Source organism: Calonectris borealis, unplaced genomic scaffold (assembly GCF_964195595.1).
Source record: "Calonectris borealis unplaced genomic scaffold, bCalBor7.hap1.2 HAP1_SCAFFOLD_241, whole genome shotgun sequence".
NCBI lineage: Eukaryota > Metazoa > Chordata > Aves > Procellariiformes > Procellariidae > Calonectris > Calonectris borealis.
The window spans coordinates 41,937-63,146 of record NW_027441625.1 but is presented as its reverse complement, the minus strand read 5'-3'; the positions used below and the strand labels follow the sequence as shown (position 1 = coordinate 63,146).

Here is a 21,210-nt window from a genome sequence, read left to right as displayed (position 1 = left end):
AGGGGGGGCCAGTGAGGCTGATGGTGATGGCCCCTCTATGTCAAAGGGCTGTAGCCCCAGGGGATGGTGCTGCCGGGGCATGCGTGCCTGAGCGTGCCGACGAGCCGCGCGTTTCCGACGCGCCGGTGCAACAGGCTGATGGTCAGTTGGAGTCAGGCCCCCTCAGGGCTGCTTCCAGGGATTTTCTGAGAGCCGGTGGAGAGGAAGCAGGAAGAGGCGCAGGAGATGGCTGCCCCCACCCCTCTGGGTACCTGGAGGCCTTCCCACCCCCTGGAAAAGGTGCTGGGTGCTTCCCCAACTCAAGAAAACTCCTCCAGCCCTGCTTACCCCCTGCAGCTGTCTCCAGCTCCAGCACCTCCCTTGAAGCCTGTCCCGTAGCCACAGACTGCCCCCAAACCCTGTCGTCACGGCAGCAAGCTGACCCTTGAATATGCTTTATTCTCCATAAATGCAGGTGCCGTTAGCATCAGTTCGGGGAAAGAGCGGTGTCTCCAGGAGCTCCTGCAGAAGGAGGGGTTCCTGCCTGAGGAGAGCTACAGTCATCACTGTGGATAACGGTTGCTTGCTCTTTCCCTCTCCCAGAGGCAGCACGGAGGACTCGGTCGTTGGTTCCTCTCCGGGGATGTTGTTGATTGCGTCTGGCTCAGGTTTGCGTGGGTCGCCTTTGGCCTCATTCCCTTAGCGGCATGGGCGAAAAGGGACAGCTGGACGCTTACTGGGTGTGGGCAGGAGCTGCTGTGGCTGAAGCTGGAGAGGCCAGAAAAAGGTAAAGCAGCTGAAGAATAAAGTAAAGAGGATCCAGCCGGCAGCTGCCTCCAGCTGCAGGCAGGAGCCAGCCTGCCTCATCAGGTGAGGGAGGATCCCTTTTAGCATAGTCCTCGGCAGATCCGATCACCAACGTGCACCGCACGGTACGTCTTTACGCGTAACCGAAAGCACGCTACAGCCACGCAGAGTGTGCGCGTGTGAGGCTATGTATCTGGTAAGCCTCGTATTGTAAGAGCTGTGAGACACTGATTTATTCTCTCAGGTGGATGACAGTCAAGCGACCGCAGCTACGGAGGAGGAAGGAGACAGAGAGGGAGAGACGAAGATGCGTCTGAACTGTGAAATTCTCCAGCAGCTCTGAGAGCGGGAGCTGCGGTGAGTCCTGGAGCCTCGAGGCCGTGTAGTTCCTCTTCTGCATCCCGGTCCCTCCCTGCCCCCCCGTTCTCTTTCTCTTACTGCGGTCATTTTTTTTTTCTTCTCTGCACCTCTCCCTCTCTCGTTCTCCAAGTCCCCGTTTTTATCTATCATTATACTTTTCCGGTTTCTTTTTTTCTCTGTGCTTCTATCCTGTTCCTTGTCCCTCTTTTTCATCCTCTGTCTCTGTCCTGCAGTCAATCACTAGTTTTGTCTTTCTCCCTCTATCTATCTGTCTTCCTATCCCAATTTCTTAAATTTCTCCCCGTCTGCCCGTTGGCCCTTCACAGTTCCTACCCCCCCACCTCCGTCTGTCTCCATGTCCCTATTTTTTAATTCCCCTCTCTCTGCCCTGTATTCTAGATACATTTTTCCTTTCTTAGATTCTCTTGTTCCTATGTTTTCATTTCTTCCCTCTCTGTCCCATGGCCCATTTTTGTCTGTATCGTTCTTTCTCTGTTTGGCTCCCTGTCCCTATTCTTTAATTCCTCTGTCTCTCCCCTTCAGCTCATCGAGTTTTTTTGGTATTTCTGTTTATCTCTGTCCATATCACAGTCACCTTTTTTAAATCCTCCCTCTCTGCCCTGTGGCCCATCACTATTCTTTGTTTTTCTTCATCTCTCTCAGTCTGGTTCCCTGTCATTTCCTCCTCTTGGGCCTGTAGCCCATCGCTAATTTTTTTTCTCTGTGCCTCTCTCTCTGTGGGTCCCTTTCCCTATTTTTCAATCCCCCTTCTCTGCCCTGTAGCCAATCGCTGTTGTATTGGGTTTACGCAGTAAGGTTTTGTTAGCTGGAGCGGGGCAGGGGCTGCAAGGGTGGGTTCTGTGAGAAGGGACCAGGAGTCGCCCTCATGTTGGGCACAGCCAGTTCCGTCTTTGAGACGGATCTGCTGCCGATCGAAGCTGAGCCCATCAGCAATGCTGGTAACGCCTCTGTGATGGACGTTTAAGAAGGGCTAAAAAATGCTGTGCAGAAGCTGCGATGGAGGAAATGTGAGTGTTTAAGAGCCCTGCAGACATCAAGGTCAGTGAAGGAGGGGGAGGAGGTACTCCAGGCACCGGAGCAGAGATTCCCCTGCAGCCTGAGGTCGAAGAACGCAGTGACGCAGGTTGTTCTCCTGCAGCCCGTGGAGGACCCCACGCCGCAGCGGGTGGATGTGCCTGAAGGAAGCTGTGACTCTGTGGAGAGCTAGCGCTGGAATGGGCTTCTATCAGCACTTGTGGCCCCGTGGGACGGACCCCATGCTGGAGCAGAAAAAGAGCGTGAGGAGGAAGGAGTGGCAGAGATGACGTGCGATGAACTGCTCGCAACCCTCGCTCCCTGTCCCTCTGCATTGCTCGGGGGGAGGATGTAGAGAAGTCGAGAGCGAAGATGAGCTTAGGAAAAAAGAATAGAGTGGGGGGAAGGTGTTTTTTAGATGTTCTTATTTCTCTTTATCCTACTCTGATTTTGATTGACAATAAATTAAATTAATTTCCCCAAGTCGAGTCTGTTCTGCCTGTGCTAGTAATTGGTGAACGATCTCTTTGTCCTTATCTCAACCTACAAGCTTTTTTGTCGTATTTTCTTCCCCTGTCTTGTTGAGGAGGGGGAGCGATAGAGCGGTTTGGCAGGCGGCCAGCCACGGTCAACCCACCACAGTTTTCTTATATCAGCGTCTGTGTCCCTATTTTTTAATTCTTCCCTATGTTTCTTGTACCCCATCGCTCTTGAAACTTTCTTTTAACCTCTCCATCCCTATCTTTTTAATTCTTGCGTATGTTTCTCCAACGCAGTCGCTTTTTAAATTTTCTTGCTACCTTTCCCTCTCTCAGTCTCCCTGACCTAATTTTAATTTCTTGCTGGTTTCCTGCACACTATCGCTTTCTAAATTTTCTTTCTACGACTCCCTCTATCCATTTCCTTGTTTATAATTCTTAATTCTTCCTTTTCTGTCCTGTATCCTGTTGCTTTCTGCACTTTCTTTCTACATCTCCCTGCCCCTATTTGTTAGTTCTTGCCTATCTTTCTTGTACCCAGTTGCTTTTTGAAAGTTTCTTTCCACGTCTACCTTTGTCTGGCTCCCTGTTTCTATTTTTTATTTCTTGCTTATGTTTTTTTTCCCTCTCACTTTAGAATTTTTCCCCGTCCCTTGTCTTGTCTCTGTTTTGTCCCGCTGGTTCCTTCCGCCTCTCTCTCCCGCTCCCCGTCTCTCTTATTTTTTCCTCCCTCTCTGTCCCTGTTGTTTTCTGCAATCTCTCTGCTCTCCTCTCTCTACACAATTGTCCTACTCCCCACCCCTCTCTTTTTCGCAGTGTCCTGTTTTCTGGCTCCCTGTACCACACCTCTTCTCTATGTTCTTCTGTCCTTCCTCCTGCTTTTCTCTTCCCTTTTCTTCCTCTTTCCCGCTGCATTTGCACACCAAGCCTTGCAGCCAATTCACTGCTGGGATTTCTTACGTGCATTAATGAATAAGCTTTTCCTGGCCTTCTCTGTGCCCCTGGATATGTTTGCAGCCCCTGGGGCAGGGCTCGTGGCTGTGGACAGGGGCAGGGGAGAGGGCGATGTGCTGTGGCACTTTGCCAATGGCCCCTGCTCCCGATGGGCTCCAGCTGGGGCTGGGGCAGCCTAGGTGTGGCCAGTGAGGCCGAGAATGGGCTGGGCTAAGGGGCTCTCGCTGTAAAGGGGGCTGCCTGGGCACGCCTGCCCAAGGGAGCCGATGAAGGGAAAACTGGCTGCGGAGGGAATCCGAGGGGGTCCCAGAGGCAGCTGCCTCCAGCAATGAATGGCCGGCGGTGAGAAAGGATCTCGCCAAGCCGCCCTCGACAGAGCGGACGCCAGCACGTGGTGCTGGAAGCTCGTTGTCTCCGCTACGTGCGTGAGCCACCGTGTGTCGAGGAAGCCTTGCGGATGAGGAGCATCTGGGCGTCCGCTGCGTGCTGCAGAACGGGTGAGGGTGGGGCTGGCGGCACTGCAGAGGAGGAAGGGGCAGATGCAGAGAGGTAAGCGTCGGGGCAGTGAAGGTCTCCTGCCGGCACCGGGAGCTGCGGTAAGTTGCGTGTCCTCCCCTCTGCATCCTGGCCCATCTCTGCCACCCTTCTCCAGATGTCTGCCTGCCTCCTTCCTCCATCTCCCTCTCTGCCCGCCCATCTACCTGTATGGCTCCTCCAAACTTGTTATTGTTCTTCCAACTCTGCCCAGTACCCTCTTGCCTTTTAAACTGTTTCTATGTCTCTCTCGAACCAGCTCCGTCTCCATTTTTTTTTTTTAGTTTTTCTGCTTTGCTTTGTACCCCAATTACTTTTTAAATTTCATTTCTCTACCTACCAGTATCTGGCTCCCTGACTCTGTTTTTTCATAAATACCTGCCTCCGCTCTGTACCCCATAGCTTTTCAAAATTTCTTTCTACGCCTCCCTGTATTTGGCTCCCTTTTCCTATTTTTTATTTCTTCTCGCTCTTTCCTTTATCCCATCATCTTAAAAATTTCATTTATACATATATCTCTTTGTCTCTTGCCAGCCTTATTTTTTTAATTCTCACCTGTGTGAATTGTATTCTGTCGCTTTTTGAAAGGTCTTCCTATTTCTCCCACTATCTTCCTTCCCATCCCTATTTTAAAAGTTTTTCCTATGTTTCCCTTTACCTGCCGCTTTCTAGTTTCTCCTTCTATGTATCCCTCCTTCGTCTCCCTGTCTTTATTTCTTAATGTTTTCCTACCTGTCCTGTACCCCGTCACTTTTTAAGTTTTATTTCTATGTCTCCCTCTATCTGGCTCACTATCCCTATTTTTTAATTCCTCCCTTTAGCCAGGGAAGCGTCTGCCCAGGCATGCCTGTCTGAGGGAGCTGAAGAAGGTGAGCTGCCTGAGGTTGGAATCCGAGAAGGTCCCACCGGCAGCTGCCTGCAGCACGGAACGGCCGGTGCCCGTGGCGAGGAAGGATCCCTCCAAGCCGTCCCCGACAGAGCGCACCACCGGCACACGGTGCTGGGAGCTCGGTTCCTCCGTCGGCCGCACGTGCGAGCCGCTGGGAAGGCTCGCGGTGCTGGAGCGTCGAGGCGCCTGCCGCCGAGGCAGAGAGAAAAGCGTCGGGGCGGCGGAGGTCTCGCACCGGTGCCGGGAGCTGCGGCGAGTCGCGCTTCCTCTCTCGCGCGTCCCGGTCCATCTCTGCCGCCCTTCCCTAGGTCTCTGCCTGCCTCCCTGCCCGTCCCTGCTTCTGTCTCCCTCTCTGCCGGCCCACCTACCTGTCCGGCTCCCCAAAACTTGTTACTCTTCTGCCAACTCTGCCCTGTACCGCTTCACCTATTAATTTGTTTCTATGTTTCCCTCTCTGTGTCTCCCTCTCCTTATTTTTTAAGGTTTTCCTATGTTTTCTATATCCCGTTACATTTTAATTTCTCTTTGTACGTTTCCCTCTCTCTGGCACCCTGTCGCTATTTTTTAATTCCCCCCTCTATCCTGTACTTAATTGCTTTTAAAATTTTCTTTCTATGTTTCCTTCTATCCATCTCCCTGTCCCTATTTTTTAATTGTTTCCTGTGTTTCTTGTACCTCATTGCTTTTAATATTTTCTCATTGTGGTTCCTTCTATCCATCTCCCTGTCCCTGTTTTCTTAATATTCCTGTGTTTCTTGGACCCAATCACCGTTTAAGTTTTTTTTCTACTTTGTCCTCTATCCATCTCCCTGTCCCTGTTTTTTTAATATTCCTTTGTTTCTTGTACCCAATTGCCGTTTTAGTTCTTTTTTTACGTTGTCCTCTATCCATCTCCCTGTCCCTATGTTTTAATTCTTGTCTATGTTTCTTGTACTCGGTTGCTTTTTAAAATTCCTTCTACATATCTCTCTATCCGGCCCGTCTTGATTTTTTAATTATTCCTTATATTTCTTGTACCCCACTGCTATTTAGTTTCTCTTTTAATAATTCCCTTTTTCGGGTTCCTTTTCCCTAAATTTTAATTCGTCTCTTTCTTCTGAATATCTTCTCACTTTTTAAATTTTCTTTCAATATTTCCTTCTATTCTCATCCCTGTTCCTACTTTTTAATTCTTTTCTGTGTTTCTTGTAGCCTGTCGCTTTGAAAAATTTCTTTCTATGTCTCCCTCTATCTGATTCCCTGTCCCTATTTTTTAATTCTTCCCTCCCTGCCCTGTTCCCAGTTGCTTTAAAAATTTTCTTTCTATACCTCCATTTATTTAGTTTCCTGTCGTTTTTTAATTTTTTCCTGTCTATACTATAGTCTGTCAATTTTAAATTTTGTGTCTATGACTACTTTTCTGCAGTTGACTGTCTTCATCTTCTAAATCTCTCCGATCTGTCCTGTACTGTATCGCTTCTTCAATTTTCTTTCTGTGTCTTTTATCAGGCTCCCTATCCGTATTTTTTAATTCTGTGCCGTGTCATGTTCCCTGTTGCTTTCTAAATTTACTTTTATGTGTGTGTCTATTTTTTCCCCATTCTTATTTTTAAATTTATTCTTGTCTTTCCTTAAAGCGGTTGCATTTTAAATTTTCTTTCTGTGTCACAGTTTATCCGTTTTGCTGTCCCTATTTTTTATGTTTTCCTGTGTCTCCTATACTTGTCGCTTTTAAAATTTTCTTTCTGTGTCTACTTTAATGAATTTTCTGTCTGACGTTTTAGTTTGTCTATCCTGTACCCTGTTGCTTTTGAAATTTTCTTTGTGTGTCTCTCTGTACTTTTCTCCTTATTCTTATTTTGTAACTTTTTCTTGTTGTTCCTTAATGCCTCTGCTTTTGTAATTTTCTTCCTATGTCTCTCTCTATCGCCCTACCCTTGTTTTAAATTTTTTTCTTGTTGTTCCTTAATGCCTTTGCTTTTTAAATTTTCTGTCGATTTTAATCCAGTTCTGTTCCCATTTTAAGGTTTTTTTCATGCTTGTCCTTTACCCAGTCGCTTTTAAAATTTTCTTTCTATGTCTGCTTTAACCAAATGACTGTATTTATTTTTCAATTTTTTCCTGCCTGTCCTAAACCCCATCGCTTTTTCGATTTTCAGTCTATGTGTGTTTTTATCAAGCTCCCTATCCCTATTTTTTGATTTATTCTTGTCTGATGTGTACCCTGTCACTTTAAAAATCATATTTCCATGTCTGTCTCTATTTTTTACCCTATCCTTATTATTTATTTTTTTCTTGTCTTAATGCCATCGCTTAATAAATTTTTTCCTATGTCAACATTTATTATGTTTGCTGTCTTATCTGTTCCCCGACGCTTTTTAAATTTTCTTTCTATGGCTCCGTTTTTCTAGTTTTCTGTCCCCATTTAAAAATTTTTTTCCGTGTTTCCCACACCACAACTTTTTAAATTTTATTTCTGCACGTGGTGGTTTTGGATGGGATAGCATTAGTTTTCTTCACAGTAGCTGGTACGGGGCTACGTTTTGGATTTGTGCCGACAACAGCGTTGTTAACACAGGGACACGGCAGTTATTGCTGAGCGTTGCTTACGCAGCTCGGGGGCTGTTCTGCTCCTCGCCCCGCCCTGCCAGCGAGCAGGCTGGAGGTGCACAAGAAGGTGGGAGGGGACAGCTGACCCCACCTGAACGAAGGGATATTCCAGACCCTATGACGTCACGCGTAGCAATAAAACTGGGGGTGGAGGTTTGCGGGGGGGCGCTGCTGGGGACCGGCCGGGCATCCGTCTGTCAGTGGTGAGCAATTTTTTTCATTTGCATCGCTTGTTTGTCTCGGGTTTTATTTTCCTCTCTTTTTGTTGTTTGTTCCCCCCCCCCTTACATTTTTTAAACAATTTCTTCTTAATTCTTAAACTGTTTTTATATCAACTCTTGCGTTTCTTTCTCACATTTATCCTTTCGATTGTCTCCCCATTCCGCTGTGGCGGAACGAGCGGGCAGCTGTATGATGCTCAGTTCCCAGCCAGGGTTAAACCACAACCTTGCGTCTACATTTCTGAAGCTGTCAATGGTTATTTTGTAAGTATTTCCTGTCTGTCACCTACCCCGTCCCTTTTCAAAATTTCTAATTTCTACTTTTATCCAGTTCGCTATCTTTATTTTTCAATTTTTTCCTCTATGTCCTGTACGCTGTCGTTACTAAATTTCCTTTCTGTTTCTCAGTTTTACTTCACTGTAGCTATTTTTTAATTTTTTCCTCTCTGTCCTGTACCTAATCAATTTTAAATTTTTCCTTCTGTCTACTTATATTAAGGTGCGTATCACTGTTTTTTAATTTTTTAATGGCTGTCATGTACCCTGTTGCTTTTTACATTTTCTTTCCATGTCTACTTTAACCAATTCTATTTCCTTAATTGCTGTTGCTTTTAAAATTTTCTGTGTGCTTTTATCCCATTTGGGGTCCTTAATTGCCTACCTTTATTTCTTGTCTTTCCTTAATGCTGTCGCTTTTAAATTTTTTTCTGCATCTGTTTTAGTTTGCTGTTCCTATTTTTTTAATACTTCTTTTTTGTCCCTAATCCCCCTTACTTTTAAAATTTTCTTTCTATGCCTCCTTTTATTCCCTTTGCTGTCTTTTAAAAATTATTTCTTCTCTTTCTTCTGTGCCATCACTTTCATTACTTAGATCTTCTTTCTACGTCTGTTTTAGTTCGCTGCTGTTACTTTTTAATTTTTCCTTATTTCCTTAATCACTGTTGCTTTTAAAATTTTTTGTCTACATTTATCCAGTTTGCTGTCTTTATTTCTTAATTATATCTCATCTTCCTGTAGCGGCCTTGCTGTTTAAATTTTCTTTCTCGGATCTCTTTTAGTTTGCTGTCCCTTTTTAATGTTTTTTCCTGTATTTCCCTAATGCCTGTTGCTTTTAAAATGTCCTTTCTCCGCCTATTTTTTTTCTTCGCTGTCTTATAAGAATTTTTTTTTCTTTTCTTAGTGCCGTCACTTTTTACATATTCTTTTTATGTTTCTGTTATAGTTTGCCATCGCTATTTCTTAATTTGTCCTTATTTTCTTAATCCCTGTTGCTTTTAAAATTTTCTACTTCTATCTCATTTGCTGTCTTAATTTTTTAATTATTTTCTCTTGTTTTTCCTCAGTGCCATCACTTTTTAAATTTTATTTCTTCTTCTCCATTTTAGTTTGCAAATATTTACTTTCTTCCTTATTTCCTTCATCCTATTTGCTTCCTAAATTTTCTGTCTTCTTTTATTATGTTCGCCATCTTGATTTTGTAATTATTTCTTGTCTTTCCTTACCATCCTTGCTTTTTAGATATTCTTTATAAATCTCCATTTTAGTTCGCTGTCTGTTTTTTTTGTTTTTCCCTTTATTTTCCTTTCCCCCGCACTTGAAAAAGTTCTTTCAACGCCTACTTTTTCCTCTCTTTGCTATCTTTTAAAAATTATTTCTTTTCTTGCTTCTTTGCCATGACTTTTTAGATTTTCTTTCTACATTTCAGTTTGCGGGTGCTATTTTTTAATTTTTTCCTTATTCCTGTAATCACCGTCACTTATAAAATTTCTGTCTACTTTTACCGCGTTCGCTGTCTTAATTTTGCTGTCTTTTCTGTCAATAATTTCTCGTCTATCCTCAGTGCCGTCGCTTTTTAAATATTCATCTCTTAGTTCAGTGTTTCCATTGCATAATTTTTTCCTTTATTTCTCTAATACCCATTGCTTTCTAATTGTTCTTTCTATGGCTACTTTTATTCCCTTTGCTATCTTTTTAAAATTGTCTTTTCTTTCCTTAGTGACCTCGCTTTTAAAATTTTCTTTCTACATCTCTTTTAGTATGCGGTCCCTATTTTTTAGTTTTTCCCTTTATTTCCCTAAGCCCCTATTTTTTTCATCTTCTCTCTGTGCTTACTTTTATTCCCTTTGCAGTTCTCAAAAATAATTTCTTGTCTTCCCTTAGTGCCCCTGCTTTCTAAATATTCTTTTTATGTCTCCATTTTAGTTTGCCAATGCTATTCTAAAATATTTTTCTCATTTCTTTCATTACCGTTGCTTTTAAAATTTACTGTCTCCTTTTATCCTATTTGCTGTCTTTATTTTGCTGTCCTTATTTTTTAATTAATTGCTTGTCTTTCCTTAGTGCCATCACTTGAAAAATTTTCTTTCTACGTCTCTGTTTTTGTTTGCTTTCCCTATTTCTGAATTTTTTTCCTCTATTTCCCTAATGATTGTTGCTTTTTAAGTTTTCTTTCTATGCCTACGTTTATCCCATTCACTGTCTTTTACTTTTTAATTATTTTAGCCCTTTCTTCTGTGCCATCACTTTTTATATTTTCTTTCTACATGTCTGTTTTAGTTTGCCGCTGCTATTTTTAATTTTTTTTCCTTTTATTTCCCTAATCCCCTTCATTTTTTAAATTTTCTAGTTTTATCGTGTTCCCGGTCTTTACTTAGCTGTCTTTTCTTTTACGTATTTCTTGCCTTTTTTTAGTGCCTTTGCTTTAAGTTTTTTTCTTCATCTGTTTTAGCTTGCTGTCCCTATTTTTTAATATTTCCCTTTATTTCCGTAATCCTCCTCAGTTTTAAAATGTTCTTTCCATGCCTACTTTTATTCCCTTTGATGCCTTTATTTGTTAATTACTTATTCTCTTTCCTTAGTGCCATAGCTTTTAAAATTTTCTATCTATGTCTGCATTTTATTTTGCTGTTGCTATTTTTTAGTTCTTTCCTCTCTTGATCCCTTGGCTTTTAATATTATCTACTTTTATCGCGTTCGCTGTCCTTAGCTTTTAATTATTTTTTCTTGTTTTTCTTTCGTGCATTCCCTTTATAATTTTTCTTTCTATGTCTATCTTTTTAGTTTGCTGTTGCTATTGTTTAAACATTTCCTTATTTCTTTAATCACCTTTACTGTTAACGTTTTCTAGTCTACTTTTATCCTGTTTATGGTCTTTGTCTATTTTTTAATTATTTCTCATGTTTACTTATCACTGTAACTTTTTGTATGTTCTACGCACATCTCCTTTTTAGTTAGCTGTCCCTATTTTTTAGTTTTTCCCTTTGTTTCCCGAATCCTTCTCGCTTTTGAAAAGTTCTTTCTACGCCTACTTTTTTCCCTTTGCCATCTTTTAAAAATTATTTCTTCTCTCGATTCTTTGCTGTCGTTTTTTAGATTTTGTTTCTTTCAAACTCTGTTTTAGTTTAATGGTGGTATTTTAAATTTTTTTTCTTTATTTCCTTAATCCTATTTGCTTCTAAAATTTCCTGTCTACTTTTATTCTTTTAGCTGTCTTTATTTTTTTATTATTTCTTGTCTTTCCTTAATGCCTTCGCTTTTTAAATTGTCTTTCTACAACTCTATTTTATTTTGCTGGCCTTTTTAAAATATTTTTTCAGTTTATTTCTGTAATCCTGGTCACTTTTTGGATTTTTTTACTTCTATCCCGTTCGCTGTTTGTATTTTGCTGTTTTTTTCTTCTTTTAACAATTTCTTGTCTGTTCTCAGTGCCCTCGATGTTTAAATTTTCTTTCTACATCTTTTACTTTGATGTCCCTATTTTTTAGTTTTTCCCTTTAAATCTCTAATCCCTCTTGATTTTTTAATGTTCTCTCTATGTCTATTTTTATTCCCTTCACTGTCCTTTTTTTATTTCTTCTCTTTCCTTAGTGCCCTCGCTTTTTAAATAGTCTTTCTACATCTCTATTTTATTTTGCTGGTCTTTTAAAAATATTTTTTCATTTTATTTCTGTAATCCTGGTCACTTTTTGGATTTTTTTACTTCTATCCCGTTCGCTGTTTGTATTTTGCTGTTTTTTTCTTTTTTAAACAATTTCTTGTCTGTTCTCAGTGCCCTCGATGTTTAAATTTTCTTTCTACATCTTTTACTTTGATGTCCCTATTTTTTAGTTTTTCCCTTTAATTCTCTAATCCCTCTCGATTTTTTAATGTTCTCTCCATGTCTATTTTTATTCCCTTCACTGTCCTTTTTTAATTTCTTCTCTTTCCTTAGTGCCCTCGCTTTTAAGATTTTCTTTCTACGTGTCCGTTATAGTTTGCTGTCCCTATTTTTCAGTTTTCCCCTTTATTTCCCTAATCCTCCTCGCTTTTTTAATGTTCTTTCTATGCCTACTTTTATTCCCTTTGCTCTTTTTCTTAATTATTTCTTGTCTTTCCTTCATGCCTTTGCTTTTTAAATTGTCTTTCTACTTTGCCGTTTTAGTTCGCTGTTTTTGAATTTTTTCCTATTGCGTTAATCCCCATTGCTTGTAAAATTTTCAGTCTACCTTATCCTGTTCGCTGTCTTTATTTATAAATTTTTTTCTCATCTTTCCTTAGTGCGGTCGCTTTTTACAATTTCTGTCTTCATCTGTTTAGTTCGCCGTTGCTATTTTTTAATTCTTTCCTGTCTTAGTTCCTCGGCTTTAAAAATTTTGTTTCTCTGTCTGCTTTTATCTAGTTTGCGGTCTCTGTTCTTATTTTTTTTTTCTGTTTGTCCTCTTGCCAGTTGGTTTTGAAATTTTCTTTCTATATTTACGTTGATCAAACTCCCTATTATTATTTTTTAATAGGCTTCTGTCTTGGTCACCCTTTTTTATTTTTTAGATTTTTCATGTCTTTCCTAAAAGATGTGACTTTTTAGTTTTTCCATGTGTAATTTTATCCCATCCAATGTGTTAATTTAATTCTTTCCTGTCTGTCCCGCAGCCTGCGCTCCACTTAATTAATTTTCTTTGTATGTCTCTGTTTAGATCGCTGTTTCTATTTTTTTTTTACTTTTCTCCTCTCTTAATCCCTTGGCTTTTAAAATTTTGTTTCTATATGTACCGGTGCTCTAGTTTGCTGTCCCTATTTTTAGTTGTCTGCTGACTGTCCTGTACCTCTTTCCATTTTCAAGTTTCCTTCTATGTGTACTTCCATCAAGCTCCCAATCCCTAATTTATTTTTCTTCCTGTCTCTTATGTATCCCATTACTTTTGAAATTTTTTTCTTTCTCATCTTTTATTCGGTTTCCTCTCCCTATTTTAAATTTTTTTTCTGTTTTCCTTACCCTGTCATTTTTAAAATTTTCTTTTTATGCCTCTGTTCATCTCATTGCCTTTCCCTTGTTTTTAATTCTTTCTTGTTGTGTACTCTGTCGCTTTTAAAATTTTATTTGTATATCTCCATTTATCTAGTTCCCCGTCCATTTTTTTCCTCGCTGTGTTTCCGGTAGCCTATCGCTTTTTATTTTCTCTTTTGAACCTCCCTCTGTAAAGCTTCCTCGAACAATCATTTAAATTTCCTGCCTCTCTGTCCTGTTCCCTTTCTAGTTCTCAGTCTATCCATCTTATGTGCTCTCTTTTTTAATTCTTTCGCGTGTTTGTCACTTTTTAATTTCTCTATGACTGCCTCTATCCAGCTTCCTGTCCGTCTTTTTTGTTGTTGTTGGTGGTTTTTTTATAAATCTTTCTGCTTTGTTCCCCTGTTGTAGTTTTCTACATGTCTCGCTCTATCCAGTTCTCCATCATTGTAAAATGACACCCCCACCGTCCCTCTGTCTCCTGTCTGTGTCTGTCTCATTCTCTGTCCCTCTCTGTTGTTCCGCTCGGTTCCTCCCCTCTCTCCCCGCTGCTCTCTGACCCCCCCGCCCCGCCCTTATTTATTCCTCCATCTCCTCATCCTCCCTCCTTGCTGCACTCCATTTCTGTCTCTCTCATCACCCGTTGGCGATTCCTCATCCCTCTCTTGTTCCCTGTATCCCATTTTTTGGCTCCCTGTCCCATACCTGTTGTCTATCTTCCTCTGTCCTTCCTCCTGCTTTCTTCTTCCCTCTTTTCCCTCTGTCCTGCTGCCTTTGGGTTCTGAGACTTGGAGCCAACTCACTGCCGAAATTTTTGATGCGTGTAAAGAAACAAACCTTTGCTGCCTCCTTTGTGCTCCTGGATGCGTTTCCAGCCGCTGGGCTCTGGGCAAGTGGCTGTGGTTGGGTCCAGGGGAAGGGGTGATGTGATGTGATGTGATGTGATGTGATGTGATGTGATGTGGGGCTGGGGCCATGGCCCCTGTTCCCGATGGGCTCCAGCTGTGGGCTGGGGCAGCCCAGGTGGGACCCATGAAGTGAGGATGGGGCTGGGCCAAGGGTTTAAAAAGGCTGCAGGTGGGGATGGGTCAGGGCAGCCCCCTGTGGCCCCTGTGAGGCTGAGGATGGGGCTGGCCCTGCTATGCTAAGGGGATGTAGCTGGGGAGGGGGCTGCCTGGGCACGCTTGCCTGCAGCACCCGGCTGAAGAGTGAAAACAAGAGGCTTCCGCAGGCAGTTGTCTCCGGCAAGGAACAGCCTATCCCCGCAGTGAGGAAGGATCTCTCCTAGCGATCCCCGACACAGCATGCCACCAGCACACGGTGCCAGGAGCTCGGTGCCTCTGTTGGCCACACGTGTGAGCTGCCATGAGTCTGGGAAGCCTCATGGGAGAGGAGCACTCGGGCCTCTGCTCTTGGGTGGGTGAGGGTTGGGCAGCCAGCACTGCGGAGGAGGAAGGGGCAAGGGCAGAGAGAGAAGCCTCGGGGCAGTAAAGGTCTCCTGCCGGTCTCCAGCAGCTGCGGTGAGTTGTGCGTCCCGTCTCCTGTGTGAGGGCCCATCCCTGCGGTGCTTCTCCAGACCTCTGCCTACCTCCTTGCTCGTCCCTGCCTCCGTCTACCTTTCCAGCTGCCCGACTCCCTAAAGCTTTTTGCTCTTTTGTCAGTACTGTTCTGTACACCGTCGCCTTCTACATTTCCAGCTCCCCACCTGCTATTATTTCATTTTTCCCGCGCTGCCTTCTTCCCCATTGTTTGTGCAAATTGCATTTCTAGGACTCTATTCAGCATGACCCATCTCTCTTTTCAGTGACTCCCTGTGCTCTGTACCCTGTTGCTCTTCCAATGTAATTTCCCTGTGGCTCCCTCTCCTGATATTTAACTTCTTACCCATACGGCCAGTATCCCGTTGCTTTCTAAATTTTCTCTCTCTGACTCCAGTTATCCAGTTTCCTGTTCGTGTTTTTAATTTCTTCCTGCCTATCCTCTATGTCATCACTTTTAAAATTTTGTTTCAATGTCTCCATTTATTTAGTTTGCTGACCCTATTTTTTTTCCTCTCTGTTCTTAATTTCTTTGCTTTATATATTTTCTTTCTATGTCTCTGTTTTAGTTTGCCGTCGCTACTTTCTAATTTTTTCTCATTTTCTTAATCTCTGTTGCTTTTAAAATTTTCTGTCTGCTTTTATTCCATTTGCTGTCTTTTTTTTTTTATTTATTTCTTGTGTTTTCTTAGTGCGGTCACTTTTAAAATTTTCTTTTCGTGTCTCTCTTTCAGTTTGGTGTCTCTATTTCATAATTTTTTCCTTTATTTCCCTAATGCCTATCACTTCTTAAATGTTCTTTCTATGTCTACTTTTATTCCCTTTGTTGTTTTCTTTCTTTTGTGCCGTTGCTTTTTATATTTTCTTTCTATGGCTCCGTTTTAGTTGGCTGTCACGATTTATTAATTTTTTCCTTATTTTTTTCATCAACCTCGCTTTTAAAATTTTCTGTCTGCTTTTATTTGGGTCACTGTATTTTTTTTTAATGATTTATTGTCTTTAGTAGTGCCTTCGCTTTGTAAATTTTCTTTCTGCATCTCTGGCTTACTTAGGTGTTGCTACTTTTTAATTTTTGCCTTTATTTCCCTAATGCCCCTCGCTTTTTAAATGTTCTATGTCTACCTTTTTCCCTTTGATGTATTTATTTTTAATTATTTCTTGTCTTTCATTAGTGCCCTCGGTTTTATATTTTCTTTCTACATCTGTTTTAGTTTGCTGTACCTATTTCATAATTTTTTTCCTTTATTTCCGTAATGCTTGTTGTTTTTTAAGTTTTCTTTCTATGTCTACTTTTATGCTGTTCCCTGTCTTGAATTTTTAATGATTTCTTGTCTTTCCTTAGTACTGTCGCTTTGAAAAGTTTTTGTCTATGTATGTCTTTTTGTTCACTGTCGCTATTTTTTAGTTTTTTCCTCTCTTAATTCATCGGCTTGAAAAATTTTCTACTTTTGTCTTGTTCGTTGTCTTGATTCTCAAATTGTTTTCTTTTGCTTTACTTTTTGCCGTGACTTTTAAAATTTTCTTTCTACATCTCTGTTTTAGTTTGCCGTTGCTATTTTTTAATTTTTTCCTCATCTCCTTAATTTTTCTTTCTTTGTACCCCTATTCCGTTCGCTGTTTTACTTTCTTCATTATTTCTTGTCTTTCCCTAGCGCTCTCGCTTTTAAAATTCTTTCTATCTCTGCATTTTCATTTGCTACCAATATTGTTTAATTCTTTCCTCCCTTAATCCCTTGGCTTTTAAAATGTTGATTCAATGTCTACTGTTATCTACTTCGCTGTCTCTGTTTTCAGTTTTTTTCCTATCTGTCCTGTACCTAATAGTTTTTAATATTTTCCTTCTATGCCTGCTTTTGTGAAGCTTCCTATCTCTGATTTTTATGTTTCCTGCCTGTCATGTACTCTGTCACTTTAAAAATTTACTTTTTATGTCTCTGTTTTTTTAGTTCGTTCTCCCTGTTGTTTAATTTTTTTTTTTTTTACTTCTCATAGTCCTTGTTGCTTTTAAAATGTTCCATGTCTACTTTTATGCCGTTTGATGTCTTTAGTTTTGAATTACTTCTTGTCCTTCCTTAGTGCTGCCTTATTTAAAATTTTGGTTTACGTCTCTGTTCTAGTTCAGTGTCCCTATTTTTTCATCTTTTCATTTCTTAATCCTTGGCTTGTAAACCTTTGTTTCTATGTCTACTTTTTTCTACTTTGGTGATCCTATTTGAAAGTTTTTCCTCTCTGTCCTGTATGTCATTGCTTTTTAGATTTTCTTTCCGTGACCTCTTTTATCAACAGGCCTATCCTTATTTTTTATTTCTTTCCTGTCTCTCGTTTAACACATTGCTTTTAAATTTTCTTTCTATGTCTGATTTTATTGAGATCATTGTCTGTATTGTTTCTTATTTCTCTTGTTTCCTTAGTGCCCTTGCTTTTTAAATGTTCTGTCTGCGTCTTGGCTTATTTAGTTTGCTGTTCCTCTTTTTTTTAGTTCTTTTTTCTGTTAATTCCTTGGATTTTCAAATTTTGTTTTTATGTCTACTTTTATCACGCTCCCTATCCCTATATTTTATTGCTTTCCTGTCTGTCATGTACCCCCTCGCTTTTAAAATGTACTTGCTATGTCTCGGTTTTTTGTTTGCCGTCCCTGTTTTTTCATATTTTCCTCTCTTAATCCCATGGCTTTTAAAGTTTTTTTACATGTACTTTTTTTTTCATTTTCTATCTATACTTTTTAATCTTTTCTTCTCAATCCCCATCGCTTTTAAAATTTACTTTCTATGTTTGTTTATTCAGTTCACCGTCATTACCTTTTTTTTCTTTACTTCCCTAATCCCTGTTGCTTTTCATATTTTCTGCGTCTCCTTTTGTCCAGTTCGCTGTCTGAATTTTATTTTTTTTCTTGTCTGTCTTTTATGCCTTTGCTTTTCAAATTTTCTTTTTGTCTGCATTTTTGTTTGTTGTCCTTATTTTTCAAATTCTTTTTCTTTCTTAATCCTCTTTTTTTAAATGCCCTTTCTTTGACTACTGTTATCCTGTTCACGCTCTTTATTTTTTGTTTCTTGTCTTTCCTTACTATTGCTTTTTAAGTTTTCTTTCTACGTCTACTTTTATCAAACTCCCATCCCTGTTGTTTAATTCGTTCTCGTCTGTCATGTAGCCTGATGGTTTTTTGTGGAGAAGAATTAAGAGGTGGCCTAATGAGTACCAGCTGATTGAAGAACAGAAACAGGTGAAGGGAATTGTGAGCAGACATGTGATCATTGCCAGAAGGAAGATATAAGAGAGGCAACAGAGAGAGACAGAGGGAGAGAGGTGCAATGAATGGAGAGAGATGGTAGGGCTGCCCTGTTATGATAAAGGCTGTGCATGTATGCCGCAACAAATGGCGCCCGAACAGGGACTGAAAGAAGAAAACCTGAAGAAAGAAGGTCTAGGAGAAAGAAAATAGAAATACCCGGTGGTGAGCCCCGCTGAACTGCAAAAGCTGTTGAAAAGAAACAGGAAAAAAGCCGTTGAAAGGAAATGGGATAGAAGCTGTTGAAAGGAAACAGAAAAAAAAAGCCGTTGAAAGGAAACGGGATAAAAGAAAAAAGCCGTTGAAAGGCAACGGGATAAAAGAAAAAACGGATACAGAGGTGAGCAGCCGCGGGGAAGTTATATGAACTTTATATGTTAGTCATGGGGCAGTCGGCATCTCAGTAGAAGAACTACAGACGAGGGAAACTTTGCAACTAGAAGTTCTAGAAGGAATATTGTGTGTATGCAGCTCTGCAGAAGTTGCATCCTGCAGAGCAGGTGTTGCAAAACGTGACTGATTCAGCAATTCTGGAGGGAAAATCAAAAGATAAGAAAGATTCATTTGAACTTGCGCCAACGGCGGATGAAGCTTTACAGAAACAGAGGCTAAAGATGAACTTGTTCTAGTGAATGTAATGGCAGCAATTCTGGAGAGAAAATCAAAAGATAAGAAAGATTTATTTGAACTTGCGCCAACGGCGGATGAAGTTTTGCAGCGATAGAGGCTAAAGCACCATTTGTTCCTGCCCTCCCACCCCAAGAAGATCTGCTGCGGGGATTCGTACCCACACACACACATGTATCAGTGATGTTCTAGAGGAAAGTGAACTGTGTGATGGAGAATAGGAAAAAGAATTAGAAATGTTAAGTTTGTGTAAGGAGGTATGCAAATCAATAAAAGAATATGGGTTATGGAGAATAGGAAAAAGAATTAGATTAAGGAGGTATGCAAATCAATAAAAGAATATGGGTTATGGAGAATAGGAAAAAGAATTAGAAATGTTAAGTTTGTCCACCATATGAGGTGATTAAGGAGGTACGCAAATCAATAAAAGAATATGGGTCACAGGTTTCATTTGAATATGAACTTGTTCTAGTGAACATAATGAACAATTTGGCAATTGAGAACAAAAAAGGGGGTGATGTGGAGAAGAATTCTGGAATTGGGAGTTTCGGATAGGACTTTGGCAATGCTACAAAACCATAAACAACAAGGGGGAGGTGTGGAGAAGAATTAAGAGGTGGCCTAATGAGTACCAGCTGATTCAAGAACAGAAACAGGTGAAGGGAATTGTGAGCAGACATGTGATCATTGCCAGAAGGAAGATATAAGAGAGGCAACAGAGAGAGACAGAGGGAGAGAGGTGCAATGAATGGAGAGAGATGGTAGGGCTGTCCTGTTATGATAAAGGCTGTGCATGTATGCCGCAACAGTTTTTCATTTACTCTATATGTCTCCGTTTTAGTTCGCCGTCCCTATTCGTTAATTTTTTTCCTTTATTTCCTTAATCCTGGCACTTTTAAAATCATCTATGTCTACTCTTATCCAGTTCCTGTTTCTATTTCTGAATTCTTTCCTGTATGTCACGAACCATGTTGCTTTTTAAATTTCCTTTCTATGTCTACTTTCATCTAGTTAACTAAAAAAATTTTAATTTTTTTACTCTCATAGTTCTTTTCGGTTTGAATTTTTGTTTCTAGGTGTACTTTAATATCATTTTCTGTCCCTATTTTGTAATTTTTTCCTGTTTCTTGTATCCCATTGCTTTTACAATTTTTGTTCCATGTCTACTTTTATGAAGATGTCTCTGTCTGATTTTTCATTGTTTCCTATCTGTCCTACTTTTAAATTTTCTTTCCTTGTGCATTTTTATCCAGTTTGCTGTCTTTTTTTTTTTTAATTCGTTCTAGTCTGTCCCGTACCTGGTCGCTTTTAGAATTTTCTTTTTATGTCTCTGTCTAATTAGGTTTTTTTGCTTTTTAATATGTTTTTTTCTTCTTCACTTTAGAATTTTTGTTTCTATGGTCACTTGTGTGTATTTTTATGTCTCTATTATTTGCTTTTTTCTTATCTGTCTTCTACATTGTCACTTTTAACATTTTTTTGCTGTCTATTTTTATCAAGATGTCTAATCTTATTTCTTTATTATTTCCTGTCTGTCTTGTGTCATGTTCCTTTTAAATTTTTTTCTATATCTACTTTTTTCCAGTTCACAGTCTTTATTTTTTATTTCGTTCTAGTTTGTGCCATATCCCGTCGGTTTTTAAATTTTGTTTCTGTGTCTTTGTTGATTTAGTTTGCTCTTTTTGTTTTTTTTTTTAACTTTTCCTTTATTTCTTTTATCTTGTTGCTCTTAAAATTTTTTTAATGTCTGCTTTTATATAGTTCCTGTCCCTATTTTTTTGTTTCTTCCTTGTCTGTTGTGTACTCTCTCAATTTTTCTATTTTCTTTCTACGTCTCTGTTTATTTAGTTTGCTGTCCTTATATTTTTATTTTTTCCTCCTTTAATAACTTTTTTCAATTTTTTTATATGTCTACTTTTATCTAGTTTTCTGTCCCTATTTTTTCACTTTTTTTTCTCCTCTGCCTTGTGCCCTTTTGCTTTTAAGATTTTCTTTCTATGTCTACTTTTATCAAGCTGCCTATCCCTATTTTTTACTACTTTCTTCTTTGTCACATACCCTGTCACTTCTTAAATTTTCTTTGTCTCTTTTTTTTTTTCTCTTTTCTTGGTTCATCCCGAGGTCTTAGAGCGTCTTCTCGGCACGCTTTTATCTCTGGAGTGTAATTCATACCCCTCTCGATTTGTCAGAACATCTCTCGGGTCATCCTCTTCCTCAGAGCAGTCTTTTTGTCCTCCTCTCCATCTCGCTCGCTTCCAATGGGTCAGCATCTCCCTCGCGACGTCAGTACTCTGTTCAAACCCCTTTCCGAGTACCTTTGTGTCCTCGAGCAGTCTTCTGTCTCTCCGGTCACCTCAGCACCCCTCTATTTCTGTCACGATGCTTCCTGCGATGTGGGATATAGGCACTAGAGCTGAGTCGGGCATAGTAAGCAATGACTAGTGGGCTGAAATAGCTGTTAGTTGTCAGATGTCATATTGTTAGTTAAGTCGTAAGTGTCCCGAATTGTTTCACTTCCACAGGTGGTACCCGCATCTCAATACAGCAGTCTGAAAATGGCAGAGGCAGCACAGGCAACTGGCTGAGGTAAAGGTGCGGGAGATGCGTATTGGTGCGTGTGCGCTCTCGTCTTGGGCAATATCTCAGCATGTG

At 40.4% G+C, this 21,210-nt stretch overlaps 1 long non-coding RNA gene across 1 annotated transcript; it reads left to right on the top strand.

Moving 5' to 3' along the window:
* The first annotated feature begins 734 nt into the window (after nucleotides 1-734).
* On the top strand, nucleotides 735-2,664 carry LOC142077402 (uncharacterized). Its single transcript, XR_012671783.1, has 3 exons — nucleotides 735-911; nucleotides 1,031-1,143; nucleotides 2,306-2,664. It is a non-coding gene; the product is annotated as an uncharacterized LOC142077402 (long non-coding RNA).
* The last annotated feature ends 18,546 nt before the right edge of the window (nucleotides 2,665-21,210 follow it).